The sequence below is a fragment of the Marmota monax genome, unplaced genomic scaffold, assembly GCF_021218885.2.
Source record: "Marmota monax isolate L192 unplaced genomic scaffold, Marmota_monax_Labrador192_F-V1.1 WCK01_AAM20220418_F8-fsc00048, whole genome shotgun sequence".
Lineage (NCBI taxonomy): Eukaryota > Metazoa > Chordata > Mammalia > Rodentia > Sciuridae > Marmota > Marmota monax.
In genome coordinates, this window is record NW_026694895.1 from 12,677,986 (window position 1) to 12,692,999 (window position 15,014).

General features: G+C 38.0%; 1 long non-coding RNA gene across 4 annotated transcripts in view; it reads left to right on the plus strand.

Annotated features, from left to right (window-relative positions):
• The window catches only part of LOC124080888 (uncharacterized), a 64,043-nt gene extending 50,710 nt beyond the window's left edge, over positions 1 to 13,333 (plus strand). For 2 of the 4 annotated variants that reach the window (XR_009225169.1, XR_009225168.1), the window contains exons 2-3: positions 6,754 to 6,928; positions 7,678 to 13,333. This is a non-coding gene — a long non-coding RNA (uncharacterized LOC124080888). The remainder of the gene's footprint in view (positions 1 to 6,753; positions 6,929 to 7,677) is intronic. The other 2 variants (XR_009225170.1, XR_006847883.2) reach the window with 2 other exon arrangements.
• The last annotated feature ends 1,681 nt before the right edge of the window (positions 13,334 to 15,014 follow it).

Here is a 15,014-nt window from a genome sequence, read left to right on the forward strand (position 1 = left end):
TTTCACTTAGCATGATATTCTCCAGATCCATCCATAAACTGGTAAATATCATAAAGTCATTCTTCTTTATAGCTAAGTAATATTCCATTATGTGGATATATCACATTTTCTTTATCCATTCATCTGTTCAAAGACACCTAGGTTGGTTCCATAGCTTTGCTGTTATGAATTGTGCTGCTATAAACATTGATATGGCTATGTCACTATAATATGCTAATTTAAATCCTGCAGTATGCAGAGGAGTGGGATAACTGAGTCAAATGGGGGTTCCATTCCTGTTTTTTTAAGGAATCTCCATACTGCTTTCCAGAAGGGTTACACCAATTTGCAGTCCCATCAACAATGCATGAGTGTTCCCTTTTCCACACATCCTTGCCAACATATGTTATTACTTGTACTTTTGATAATTGTCATCTGACTGGAGTGAGATGGAATCTATTTATAGTTTTAATTTACATTTCTCTAACTACTTGGAATGGTGAACATTTCTTCATATATTTGTTGATCATATTTCTTCTTTTGAATAAGGTCTGTTCAGTTCCTTTGCCCATTTGTTAATTTGATTATTTGATTTTTTGGTGTTAAGCTTTTTGAGTCCTTTGTATATCCTGGAAATGAAAGCCTTATCTAAGGCATGAAGATTTTCTCCCATTCTGTGTGCTCTCTCTTCACACTCTTGTTTCTTTTGCCATGAAGAAGGTTTTAGTTTGCTGCCATCCCACTTATTGATTTTTTAAATTTTGTTTCTTATGCTCTAGGATTCTCATTCAGGAAATCAGTTCCTTTGCCAACATGTTGAAGTGCTATAATTGCTTTTAATAACTTTATCATTTTTATCATCAAAAGAAATTTATTCATTTTAACATTTAATGGAATTGGAGGGGGAGATATTACTCCTCTGAAGATAATGACAGGTTTCAAAGGCAGCATTTGAAGGTTGGTCTATCTTTGTCTTGTTTCTTTTGGATTTTTTTCTTTCCTCTGCCCACAAAGGAATTTAGTTCTTTCCAATTTAAATTTTACTTCCTCTGTTCATTGGAACTAGCCTATATTTCACCCCTTCCCCCACCTGTTATTGTCAATTTTTTTGAAAGAACACTCTATTTTCCTTTTCACCATCCCTGTATCCCTGTAAAGCAGCCCCCCACGCCACCACATGTAAAGGTGTCAATTTACTAATATATCTGTTCAGGATTCAATGTTCTCTATCCTTGATATGCTCCTTGTATTATCTGCATTACCTGATTGTGATTGTCTTTGGATCGTTTTCGAAAATATAGCTTTCCAGTTCTTTCTCCTCCAACTCTGAAATATTTGCTTTGTCTCTGTGTTTTATCCTGAGACTTCTCTTCTGACTCTCTATACTCTTCCTTGAGGATGTCATCCACTTTCAAATATTCAATTATCAATCCCTGCATGTAACTCACGATTCCCATTACTATTCTGATTCACTATTGGACCATAGGTCACACTCTTTTTCAGTTTTATGCTCCAGGTCATCCCCTGGGCATGATCTACACATCTCAAAGTCAACTTATCTAAAACCAAAATATTTACTTTACCATTTCTTTCCTCAGAGTCTTTATTCCCCTGGTCCTATTTATTTTCCCCAAATTTTGATTCATGCCAATTTGAAAATCTTAGACTGTGTCATTGTCTTGTTTCTCTTCACCCAGTTGAGTGAAGGTCTACCACTTTTTTTATATACATAGATTTTTCATTTCCTTTCTTGTTCTTTCCAACTGCCATAGAACCACCCTTACCTTACTTGGTCTGATTCCTTGGAGTAAAGTTCTGATCTAACTTCTCACACACTCTTCTGATTCTCAAAATATAACACTTGCTCATCCAACAGTTCCCACTGTCCCTCAAATTAAGTGAATGTTCTGTCCTAGGCATTCAAAATCTTGTTCAGGCCAATCTGTCCCTTTTTATTTTTCACTACCACTGCACAAATGTCCTGTGCTCTAAGACGGACTGCTTTCTCTGTGTGGGTCACGTCTTCTGAAACAGAAAACTTCCTAAACTTGTTCCTTTTTTTCATCACTCTTAAGATAATTAATCAATTCTATTTGTTACTGTTAGTGAGATGCCTTTCTCCTAAGCTATACTGTAGGGTCCTTGAGGATACAGATTGTATGAAATAAGCTTAGACTATGTCACAACACCTGGCACAATATTTTGCATAGACCGAGGAATGCTCAAATATTGAGGAATGAATCAATCAATAAATATGCAGACAGCAAACTAACACATTTTGACTGTTGTTGTATTTATATGTTTTTGTTAATAAAATAGTTTGTTGTCTCCTGTGTTAAGATTGTTAAATCCTGGGCTGGGGATGTGGGCTCAAGCGGTAGCGCGCTCGCCTGGCATGGGCACGGCCCAGGTTCGATCCTCAGCACCACATACAAACAAAGATGTTGTGCCCGCCGATAACTAAAAAATAAATATTAAAATCCTCTCTCTACCTCTCTCTCTTTAAAAAAAAAAAAAAGATTGTTAAATCCTTGGGAATGTGACTCATGTTTCTCCTTTAATAAAAATAATTATTTTCTTTAAGATAGTCTGGGAAACCTGCTATAGACAAAGGAATTTCACCAGGTGTCATACTCCTGGAGGGTTTTTTGTTTGTTTTTGTTTTAGGAAAAAAGTATAAAGAATAAAAAAGTTGTTTTTTCCCCCCTATGATTTATCAGTACTTGATCCATAATGAAATCTTGATGATTAGGGTGATCATTAGGTTAAAGCTATTTCTTTATCCAATTAAATCTTTGCAGAAAAACATAGGTGATACATAATTTCTTAAAAATAGTCACAATTAGTTATCCCAGTGGCATATGTATCAGGTAACTTTTTTTTTATTTGGCAGATTTCTGATGGGAAAAAAAAGCATCAAATGACCAGCCATTTCCCTGAACGCCTCTCTTATTTTAATAGTTATTACTCTCATTCCATACTCATCTCCCCTGAGATAATGTGTTGGATTCTTTTCCTGACTAAGTCTTTCAAAAATTAAAGATAAATACAAGTCTCAGAATACCAACAACATTTCTCTTTGAGACATTTTGTATCCGTTAAACTAAAACAGGGTGACATTGGAGCCCAGTCTTCCTTGGATCAGGTGAAGCTTTCCCTGGGTAAATCTGTTACACAAGACCATTCCCTCACCCCTGAGCCAAAAGAAACAAGAGTAAAAGCACAATAATATGGTAATATCATTCCAAGATCCCAAATGTATCTGTAAAACCTCAGCTGGAAGTTGATTTAACCTCTCTGGTATTGTCATGTGACCCTGGGGTGGCACCTTCCTTCCCTAAGTGAGGAGAGCGATTACCATTACCCGTGGAAGCCAGGGCTCCCCAGTGACTCGGAAGAGTCTTGAGAAGGGATAAAGTTTCATAGCTTATTGCAATTCTTCCAGCACTGAAATCTCCTGGAGCTGAAACTCATTCAGAAATGATGAGGCATTTGAAGCTGCCTGAAATAAGGGCTCTCTACTAAAGTGACTAGCTAGTCCATAGCCCACCTGAGAAAATGAAAAATCAAGTTCAGAGGAACAACAACAACAAAAAGCCATGCTTACAATGGAGCAAAGACAGTGGCTATTAAGCTGATTTGACTCAGGCTCTTTGAACTCTTTAGATTTCTAACAGCCCATCTGCACTAGAGGTGCTGCCCTAATCATTTTAATTTCTCCCATTTGATTCCTTTGATAACTCCTGTACCCTGGATAACTAGACAAATGAGTAAACAAATCACCCCCACCCCTTCCAATATCAGGATAAATGTGTTACTGGAGATTTATCAAGCCTTGAGAAATCCTCCTCTCCCTAGTGCAGTCTCTCCATGGAATCTCTCTGGGCAGTTTCCCACATTGTGGAGTGAAGGGAGAGAAGTCAGCTTGCAGCGACGACGTGACAGAGGCTAACCCAGAATTTGGCTGTCATCCCACAAAGAAGCAAAGCAAAACTGACAGGCTTCCTTTGCATTCACAAAATACTTGTTGCCATGTCTGGGTGGGTTTTCAGGTGCAATGGTGATCATTGGCTCACGAGCCTCCTTCCCCCCACCCCCCGCCCCGGCCTCCTGGGTTACATACTGTGCGTGTTTTAAAGTGGGCATCCTTCTATCAGGCTGGTGATAATGGCATCTTACGGAGCACACTTAAGAGTTCAGTACAAACTGCACAGACTGGGGGAGGCTCCCAGCAGAGGCCATGTGTGCAGGAGGATACACAGAGCCAGGGAGAGTTGCAGCCACAACAAAAAAGAAAATGGGCACGTTCACAGAAGAGGAAAATGAACAATTTACACAAAAATGGTAAGTGAAAAAAGCTAACCATCTCAAAGACCATTTAAAAAGCGATTTCAGACAGCTGACGTGGAGCAAGATGGCACAACTGCTGAAGGAACTGCTTATTCTCCAAGAATGCATCTGATTGCGTATGTGGACTTAGTCTGGCTCCAAAGAGAGGTGCTTTTATATTAATTTGCTTACTGGAGGTGAAAAAAGAAAAGGAAAGCAGAAACAGAAAACTGGATGTCTAGGGCAACTTGTAAGCCCCTATACGAAGCTGCTGTCCCACTGTGGTAGTCCTGCTGCCTTCAAGGGGTGACCCTCAGTGGGCACTGCCATTGTGGACACAAACAGCAAGCTGCCCCCCAGATAGAGAAAAAAAAAATTAAAGAAAAAGCAATCTGGTGATTTTTTTTTAAGAACATAAATGCAAAGGACAAAATTAATGGGATAGAGAAGCACATTCAACTTTTTCAGAACTGTGAAATGAGGAGCAGGGGGAGAGAGAGCAGGAAAGAGAAAGGGAGGAAGAGCTATAGAGAAAGAGGAGAGCCTACTAAAGAAACGAGCCCCCCTGTACAGACAGCCTGACGCCAGATGGCTTCTTCTAATAAATATTCAACCTTAACTCTGTTCCCATGTAACTTTGTTGTAAAGCTGCCAGCACACCCACACAGATCTGGGCCGGCAAAATGATTACAGTAGTACAAACAAAATAGTGCAATAGAGGAAACAGACAGACAGGGTCCTGTCCACAGACAGGCAGGGCTGTAAGATGCAAGTCGATGGGCCTTGAGATTTAATGCCTCGGAACTCATAATCATAAGTCGCATCGGAGGGGAGGGCACCTCAAAAGACAACAAGCGTTTAACTCTTCGCTTTGCTTCAGGTTGCAGCAGTGAAAACATGTACACGTTTTTCTTTGCAGATTACAAAAGAGATACTATATCTCAAATATTATTTTCTAACATAACCTCTATGTTTCACTATAGGTAATAATAACCACACTAAAGCCCCCCCCACACACACACACTTTTTTTTTTAAGTTGTAGAAATATAGGAGATTGTATTTTAATAATACTTCAGTAATTGGATAAAAATAGATGATTCGCCATATTTTTTTTCTTTATAGAACAGAGAAGTAGTTGTCCACAATGATCTTTGTTTCTTTTTCTCTTCACCACCTCCCAACAATTATTTTGTACTTAAATTCTATTTAAACATATATACCTCTTGATTCTATAGGGGAAGTACGAATTTCAGGTTTGTTTTTTTTTTTGTAAGAGATAAATTGAAACTACTGATGAGACCAGAAAGTACCATATTAATGAAGAAATATACGGAGTTTTTAAACCAAATTATGGCAAAACTCAGCTTGACAAAAATTATAAAGTAAAATATTATTTCACAAATGTATTCGTTGGAGTATATTAAAATGTGATGTTAATAACAAGTATTAGAGAAGGAAATCGAACTTTTGCAATTTTAATTTTCCAGCGATAATGGAATAGACTAAGCCAACTTAGTAAGAAAATACAGCAATTTGAAAAAAATCATCTAAAATGCTTGGTGTAAAAGCGAGATTCTAACTTTATTTTCTATTTCTTGATCTGATATCTAAAATTGTCTAGGAAAAAAAATCCCTAAAAGAGTTCATCATAAGCCAAGGTTTCTTTTACCTCAAAATCAAAGATATATTTCATGGGGTTATCTGTGAGCACTGATAACTCTGAGGGAATGGAGATGTAAGAAAAACCAACAAAACAAAAATTAAACACTTACCAAGAGCCAGATAAGTTTTGTTAAGTGCATACTGTTGTTTTGACAGTTTGAGAATCTGCACAGATTTTACATTTTATTACACTGACATCAAAAGCTGTATTGATAGGAAAGGACCACATTTCTAACAAAGAGAGACAGATAAAAATTAGCATTTATCTTCTGGTGATATCAAGCTTTCTAATGGTAAGTCATAGTATTTTCCTTTGCTTGCAGAGGAACTCTCTCAGGGGACTGAAAATGCATGGGAAGGTTAAGACTTCCCAATTAGGGATATGATGGAGAGCAATCCTTGAAAAGATTTGTATAAATTGCACACACGAAATACAAACAATGCAAACATATCTGTATACAAAATATGCAGTTGTGCATTCATAAAGGGTAATGGCATGCAATAATGGGAAATTATTTGAACATCTGTTTGCACATTAATCTGCATATTTTTGCACATGCAATCATCCATTTGCATCAGCATATTTTGCATGTCGCATGCACACGTTAGACACCTGTTATTAAAAACCAGGTCCATAATGTGCTGCTGATTCATTTGAATATAATTCCATTTTCATGAGATTTATCATAGAGACCAAAGGGTAGTACTTGTTTAGGAAAGTAGACAATTTACACAGGATGATACAAGTGAAATAACTGTGTGCTTCTCCCTCATCTATCTAGGTTTACAGATCAGAGAGAGAACCAAATTGGTAATGAGTGAAAACAGAACAACGTGGCCCAGATGATGGCTGCTATACTCCAGCTACTTGCTTCTGATGGAAGAGGTTGTCAAAACTCTGGGGAGCATGCTCATCATGTGTGCTAAGTACTAAGTGTACCTAGCACATAGTACAAGGTCAGTAAGTATTTGATGACTCCTTGGTTAAGAAGGGAATGTATAATTTAATTAAATGTTGCATTTAGCTAATAGTTGCTGAAATTAGATAATCTATCAGGCCCTATTATGACTGCTTTTGCAGACCTATCTCAGTTAACCCATTTGGAAATCACTTTGGGGGAACATTTAGAGGCTGAACTAAAAAAGACTGGGTTCTGCTACTAACAAGGAATATGATCTTAGAGTGGTTTTTCTAATTTTGTAAAGTGGGAGACTGCACCGAGTCGGCAAGTACATTCTACATATGGTGCCACTCTCCCCTTCTTTAACCGTGGTAGACATGAAAAAAAATTTATCCAGGCACTTTCCCCACTGAGTCTGGACTTTGCCATAAATTCCTTCTTAACACAGCTCTCCAGGCAACCACCACCAACTGATCAAATTTGGCACACAAGATGAATCTATTTTCTATCTCTGGACTATATTATCTCTGAGGCCTCATCCAAAAATCCTATCAAGAACTCTTACAGTCCACTAAAATCCCATGTTTCTAAAAAAAAAAAAAAAAAAAAAAAAAAAAACTACCCTAAAGGTCTGCCTGTTTTTTAGTTACAATGTATCCTACATGCTCTGAAACTAGATGACCACTGTTAGAATTTGAGAAATGCTTGCTCTCTGTAGCAATTCACTGTAATAGCATTTTAAATGTATTTAACCCATGAAATATGCCCAAGCAAAATGATGTTCAATATATTTCCCTCTTTCAGATTATCCAAAAAGCACTTTCTTCCAGGCAGTTTTGCAAAGTGGATCAGGAAAGCAGCATGAAGCAGTACTATGCACAGCACAGACCTTCAGTATGGAAGAAAGACAGCAGCCGCGGTCCCAGCTTCTGCCAGACAGAGCGTTGGTGGTGTGAGAGAAAGCACAGAAACCTGGAGGCACGTTAAAAGGACATATTCAGACTCTTCAAGTCATATGGAAAGATAGGAAACAAATGCCACTCTCAGTGAGGATAGGTTTAAAAAAACTCCCTGAGAAATCCTTCAGTGTGATAAGCATGACCAACAGCTGAAATAAATCCATCAGAAGTACGTACTTAGACTTTGCTTTGAATCCAGCCCTATGTTATGTTCTTAGAGAAGTTCAGTAAGATACTGGAAGACAGTGCCTGCTTTGGGAGAAACTACTTTCATGTTGGAAGAAACAGAACTTGCAGATAACATTACAAAACTACTCATAAGCCAAGGATGCTCTTTTCCCATCCAGTTTTATCTAGACCCACCTAGCAACATTTCCATCAAAGACCTCATTTTGAATAAGGTGATCTCAACAAAGAATTCCCTGAGTACTCTTTATGTGAAGCAAAATGCTCCCTCTTATCATTTTATAACTCGAATTCCTCTTCCTATTTATTATGACCCGTGTTTTCAATTCATCATGGTGATGGGGACATGTTCTTCTTGCTTGCACGTGTTGCATTGCCCCTGCTTCTGCAACCAGCAGGCTATGTTACCCTCAGGAACTCTGTTCTCCCATTCTTAGTGCTAATGTTTTGGGCGAGACTGACTGATGCACAGACTCCAGCTCTAAGAGTAGGTACATGATCCAAGACCAGCAGCCCTCGAATTTGCAGAAAATGTTGAGGAAGAGAAAGTCAATGTATGGCTACACTAGCTGATGACCAGACAGAAGATGACTAACAATAAAGCCAAACAAAGAAAACAAGAGCTGAGCAATGGACGCTGACCGATTGCTACAGGCATAATGCGAACACCAGAAGACAGCAATGTCTGATGCTAAGTACATTCCTGGACTTTCCATTTATCCAAACTTGATTTATTTTCCTTCCCATCCACCACCCAGCTCTAACCTAACACAAGGAAGCAAACCTATCTGGTGAATTCTCCACACAGTCTTACTTTTGTGGGACTACTAACCAGATCCCATTTTCTTCACATTACACAGAACCCTCCTAAGATAAACTTCTGGGAATATCTAGAAAGAAGATAACTACCATAATTGTCCTTGACTGTAGTCTTCTCTTGAGTGGGGATTCCTTGGAGTTACTAGTAGATAATTTTTATGAAACAGGGTATCTAATTATTGAGAAGAATTATCAGAATTCCAAGTCGCTGTCTATTTGTGGAATTAACAGTGTTGATTCTCATTTATAGCCTCTCTCCTCCTGCTTAATTCCCTGAATAGTTCAGCCAGTCTCACTGAGACCCTCAGGGGGAAATGCCCAAGTAATATAAATCCCACCTCAGAGCTGAATTCAGGGTATCCCATAAGAACAACAACCAGGGATCGCTTTGAAGGTCATCTCAGAGTACTGGCAGGTAACAGGATGTTTGCCTGTCTGCAGAAAGCCATTAATATAATAGAATGATCTCGCTGGTAAAAATAAGTAATAAAGAAACAAACAAGATGAAGAGGGGTGAAGTTCTCATGTATAATATCAAAGCAAATCTGTAATAGCTACCTAACTAAACCTCCAAGCCCTTAGCTCATTGCCTGACCTAAAAAGTCACCCTGCTGTTTTAATGAAAGTTAGCTGTGGGAACATCTCCATCACAGCATCCCAACCACCAATATCACTTTTAAACTAAGCATTTGTTCTTTTTAATCTACTTCCTGTTTAGAAATTGCTTCTATTTTGAGCAGCACGTTTACTTTTTCACCTTTTGCTAAGAGAAATTGCATTTTATTAGCTGGAATCCAAATACAACTAAATGAGGAAAACTCAATAAAGGGACTGAAAAAAAATTTCACCCAATAAATTTGCTGAGAAATGCCAAGTTTGCGGCTGTGCCTACAGCCATTTTAGTTATAAGACACATAGTAGGAAACAGTTTGGGGGTTTTCAACCATTAGTTTATAAATTGGATAAGATAGATGTGTTCATTCATATGAAGTAATGTAATTTTTCTTGGGAAAGTTTAATATTATACAAATCCATTAGCATATTTACAAATTAATCTTCCCTTAGGAAAAAAAGATTGAAGATTTACAGAAGGAAGAGCTTTATTACTTTTAAAACTGCATTTTTAAAGAAAATAAAAGAAAAAGAAGGAAAATTATATTGAACTATAAATGCCTTTTTATGACTAACAGTTTTGCAACACCAAAATTTATGAAAGCAAAGAATAGAGCAGAGCATAGAGTTTTCAAGGAGCTCAGAAAAATTGCAACTCCTATATCACAAAATGTAAACTCCTATAAAACTAAACCTGTTTATGTGAATGCAAGCTAAATGGCATTAAATTAATTAGACACTCATGGCTATTAATGTGAACTTCCCCTGGAAATGTCTTCTTGTTTTTTTTCTTCCAAATTCTCAAGCTACTTGTTCTAATTTTTGACAAGAAGGGATTTTTAGACCTTCACACCAATGACAACAAAAATGTATTCATTTGATTTCTTTCTCAAACTCCCAATGACATCTTAATGTTGAACAAATAACTGGTGACATAATTAATTCCTGACACTCCGCTGTTATAAAATGGAATTTTCTGTCATCACAGAGAAAACTTGGAATGCTGGGTAAAGGCAGTCTCAATTTATGAACAAATGCCCAACATATTCTAAAAATTAAGCGATTTGACTTTCTTCAAATAGTCTCCTTTTTGCTCATTCCTAGCACTTACTTGGTGAATGTCTTTTTTTGTTGTTGTTTATTAAAGGAAGGGTTAAATGGACTTTCTACATAAACACAGGATGCAGCATAATATTAAGAGCAATTCTTAAATAACATGCAGATTTAGTGATGTATTAATAACTGCTTTTTCAACATTTCAAACTACTAAAAAAAATCAAAGTACTATTTTTTCCATGGAAGATATCTGTTGCAATGTATTCAGCATATTATCATATACAATTTTTCAGGTTAAAAGACATCAAGCTGGGTATGGTGGCACATGCCTGTAATCGTAGCAGCTCAGGAGGCGGAGGCAGGAAGATTGGGAGTTCAAAGCCAGCCTCAGCAAAAGGGAGGTCCTAAGCACCTCAGTGAGACCCCATCTCTAAATAAAATACAAAATAGGGCTGGGGATGTGGCTCAGTGGTCAAATGGCCCTGAGTTCAATCCCTGGTACTCCTGTGCCAATATATATATATTGATAATATTAATAACTTTGTATTTTTCATTTATTGATCACCTTCTGTATTCTAGTAAATACTTTAATGCATTATCTTATTTAACCATCAAGCAACCCTATCAAGTAAATATTGTGTTCATTTGTATTTTAGATGAGAAAACAAAGTTTCAAGATAATAAATATCAAAAACATACAATAATAAGTGAGGGAATCCAGAATAAAATTCCAACCTCTCTGATTCCCAAGTCTACACATTTAACCCTAAAGTTCCAGTTATTCTTTTCTAACATTTTCACTTGCTCCACAATGCAGCATTCACAGGTACAGCCTAATCACTGAGGAGGGGTCCTGGAAGGGTTTATCTTGTCCCTGGACTCCTTGTTCTTTTTCTCTCTGCTTCCTACCTGCCATCAGGTGAGCAGCTTTCCTCCACCACACCCTTTTGCCATGATATCCTGCTTTGCTTCAGGCCCAGAGCAATAGAATCAATCCATTATGGACTGAGACCTCTGACACTGTGAGCCAAAATAAATCTTTCCTCCTCTAAGTTCTTTTTCTCAGGTATTTTGTCCCAGGGATAGAAAACTGACTAACATAACTATAAGTGTGCTACCATAACTCCCATAAAGCATCTCATTTTCAGGCTACACAACCTCATGTGCAGTAGCTGTCCCACAAAGGGTAATTATCAAGTTTTCTCACTATCACTATCTTTTCTTGTGCCCTTAGGTCCACTGAACATCCAAGCATCTCTTTAAAAAGGATGGCTCAGCTAGGCACAGGCCTTCATGAGGACTTGATCACTAGGAACAATAAGCCTCCTGATTCTGAGCTCCGATCCTTTTTACCTTGGAGTTCTGACATAATGTATAAAGATGCCAATTTATTTCTAAGTTTTGCTAGAAGATGTATTATTAGCCAGATAGTATAGAGACAGTACCCCTGAAAACACGGGCACTATTTTCCATTTTGGATGATTTACTGGACCCATTGATACAGTAATAACTTTGGATTTGGATGAAACTTCTGGGGTAAGAGCCAAGTCTGCAGAACCTTCCCCTAAAATCCTTCTATGATGAGCTTGATATCAACCAGACAAGTTTAATCACATTGATAGAAACCCTTCCTAGTCCTGTGTATGTGAAAAAGAACTGAACTCACCAAGAGTGTCATTTGAAATACTTGAAGATCAGTCTGGAAAAAATATCCAGAGCACCTTTTTACCTAGATTGAAATATCAAGCTCCTGTGACAGTTGTTTTAGTCGGGGTTGAGTCACTGTGACCAAAATACCCAACAAGAACAACTTAGAGAAAGAGAAGTTTATCTTGGCTCATGGTTCAGAGGTTTCATCCATGGTAGGCAGATTCCACTGCTCTGGGCCCAAGATGAGGCAGGACATCCTGGCGGAAGGGCGTAATGGAGAAGCCCTGCTCCATTTATGACAGATAGGAAGCAAAGAGGGGGAGACAGAAGGGGCTGCAAGGAAGATGAACCCTCCCAGGGCACTGCCCTCCCAGGGATCCACCTCCTGCAGTTACGGCCCACCACTTATAGTTGCCACCCAAACTAGGATGGACTGATTAGCTTACAGCACTCATAATCCAATCATTTTGCCTCCAGACCTTGCTGCACGAACTCAGGAGCTTTTGGGGGACACGTCCTATCCAAGTGATGATGGCAGTCAAAATCTCATGGAAGACAAGTATTGAGCAAACAGTATAACATACGTGCATATAGCATTTCTGCCTTTAATATATTGCTTCATATTCACAGGTAAGAGAGAAAAGAACTGGACGTGCTCAAGAAGTTTTTTTTATTTTAAGTTTCACCAAGTAAATGGCAATAGAACTGAAGAAAACAAGGTTGGCCTTTCAGATTCGCATACTCTTCAAACTTCCTCTCCTGAAATGTGCTGCAGTCCATCACACTTAACCTACTCTTTCCACACCTCCAGAAGGAGATACCCACAGATGCACCTATTGACTTTGGCATGAACTCAAAGAAACAAGCTTGCAAAGCTGGCCCTTTCTTTGTGCATTAACTTCAATTTCTCCTTTCCACACACACACTGAAAGAACATCAGGTAAATCCATTTACTTCCGCCCCCTCATCCCACTGCTGCTCCTAAAGTGACATATTAATTATGGCTCATTTGAAATTTTCTCTTACAAATGTAGGCTCAGACTTCAACACCTAAATGAATTATATATACGCCATGCAAGCCTGTTTGTTTCAGGTTTCTTAAAGGAAGAAAATGAATGCAGTATATTAATCATCAAACCGATGTCCCTGATGGAAAAATAAATTATTTAAATGAGTAACACTCTCAGTTTTTTTTTCCAATATGCTACTTTCTCAAATTCTTTTTTCAACATTTGAAAGGTTTTCAAGCAAGTTAAAGTTTGAAAAAATAATATGACAATTTACTACCAAGATGGTACAAGTTGACCAGATTAAAGCTGTGTACAGACTACACAGAGTTCATCCAAATTGTTGGGTCTCATCGTCAATTGGTTCTGCAGTTATCAAATGTATGGGATGGTAGTCTAAAATGGCTGTTAAGATGATCTAAAAGTGCAGATTGTCTGCTACGGACCTAAATATATTTTATCCCCTTTACAGACAAAAATACATTAAAATCCCAGCATAAGATTAGTTTTTAATCTTAACTTCCTAGTGTACAGACTGAGGAAGACAAGTGGAATAGCCGTAACATGTGTTTATCCAGTCTTTATTCAGCCTATTTAAACTTCCTAGAGAGCAAATTCTTCAAGTTCCCCATTTTATTTAAAGCCATATTACAGTTGTATCACACATACAACTAAAAATTACAGGGATGAAACTACCAGTAAGATCAAATACAAGGAGAAGGATATAAAACTCAACAGGGGGAAACCAGGAAACCACCTTGACTAGAAAGTAAGCTGTCAGAGAAGTCGTTGAAACCACCACCTAGGATGTACAGGATCCGTGTATGGGAAAGAAACGAATACCCAGGAATACCCAGGGAGAACAATTTACTAAACTCAGCAGGTACAGGGAAGAAATTCAGTGATGAGAGCTATATTTGTTAGGGGAGACTAATTACTTTTTAAGAAGAGGCAGATTGAAAATATATAATAGTGAAAATTCAAGAGAATTTTTAGTATTTAAATACTGGTCGGAGAGGATGGATTTTTTTTTTTTTTTTTTTTTTTTTTTTTTTGGTACCAGCAATTGAGCTCAGGGGCACTCAACGAGCCACATCCCCATCCCTATTTTTTTTTTAAATATTTAATTGATTTTATTTTGGATGAATATGTTCATGGAACCTTCTTCTATGCTCTCACTGGAGAGCCTGGGCTTGTGGGTGCTCTACCACACTGAACAAGACTTTCAAGGTCACCCTGGAAGTCATCTGCCTCCTAGTCAGCAGATCAGAGACAAAAGAGTGGATATGTGTGTGTGGCAATGTTTAATGGGACAGGATATGAAGCCAACCACTTCTATTCAAATTCATTTGGGTAAAATTTGTCACATGGTCACAGTAAATGTTAAACTGTGAAAGGTAGTTGTGTGATTGTGAAGAGAAGAATAAACATTGTTTTTAATAGGTAGCAGTCCCTGCCACTATATGTCCCTGTGCGAATTATAGTCATATTCACTCTTTTTCCTGCACATAGAACTCATTCAATAATATCCTGCAAAGACACACAGCAGTCTATGGGCTGCTGACTTACTAGGTTTTTCTCTGCAACTTTAGGTGGTTTCTGGTCCCATGACCTATGAACTAAGAGATTTTCCCCTCTCCCATGTATACCTCTACATCAAGAATTGTGCCCAAACAAGGAAACTTTGATAGATTCTATGTAAAGGGGGAAATGGGAGATACACAGTAATGGCAGATCCATTTCAATGATGAACCCCCTGCTAGGCAGTATATGAAGCCCCAATTCATGAGAACTGGGCAAGGTCCACCTCCTTGCTTCAACTCTCCAAGGAGAATCTGCAGTGTGCCTTGTT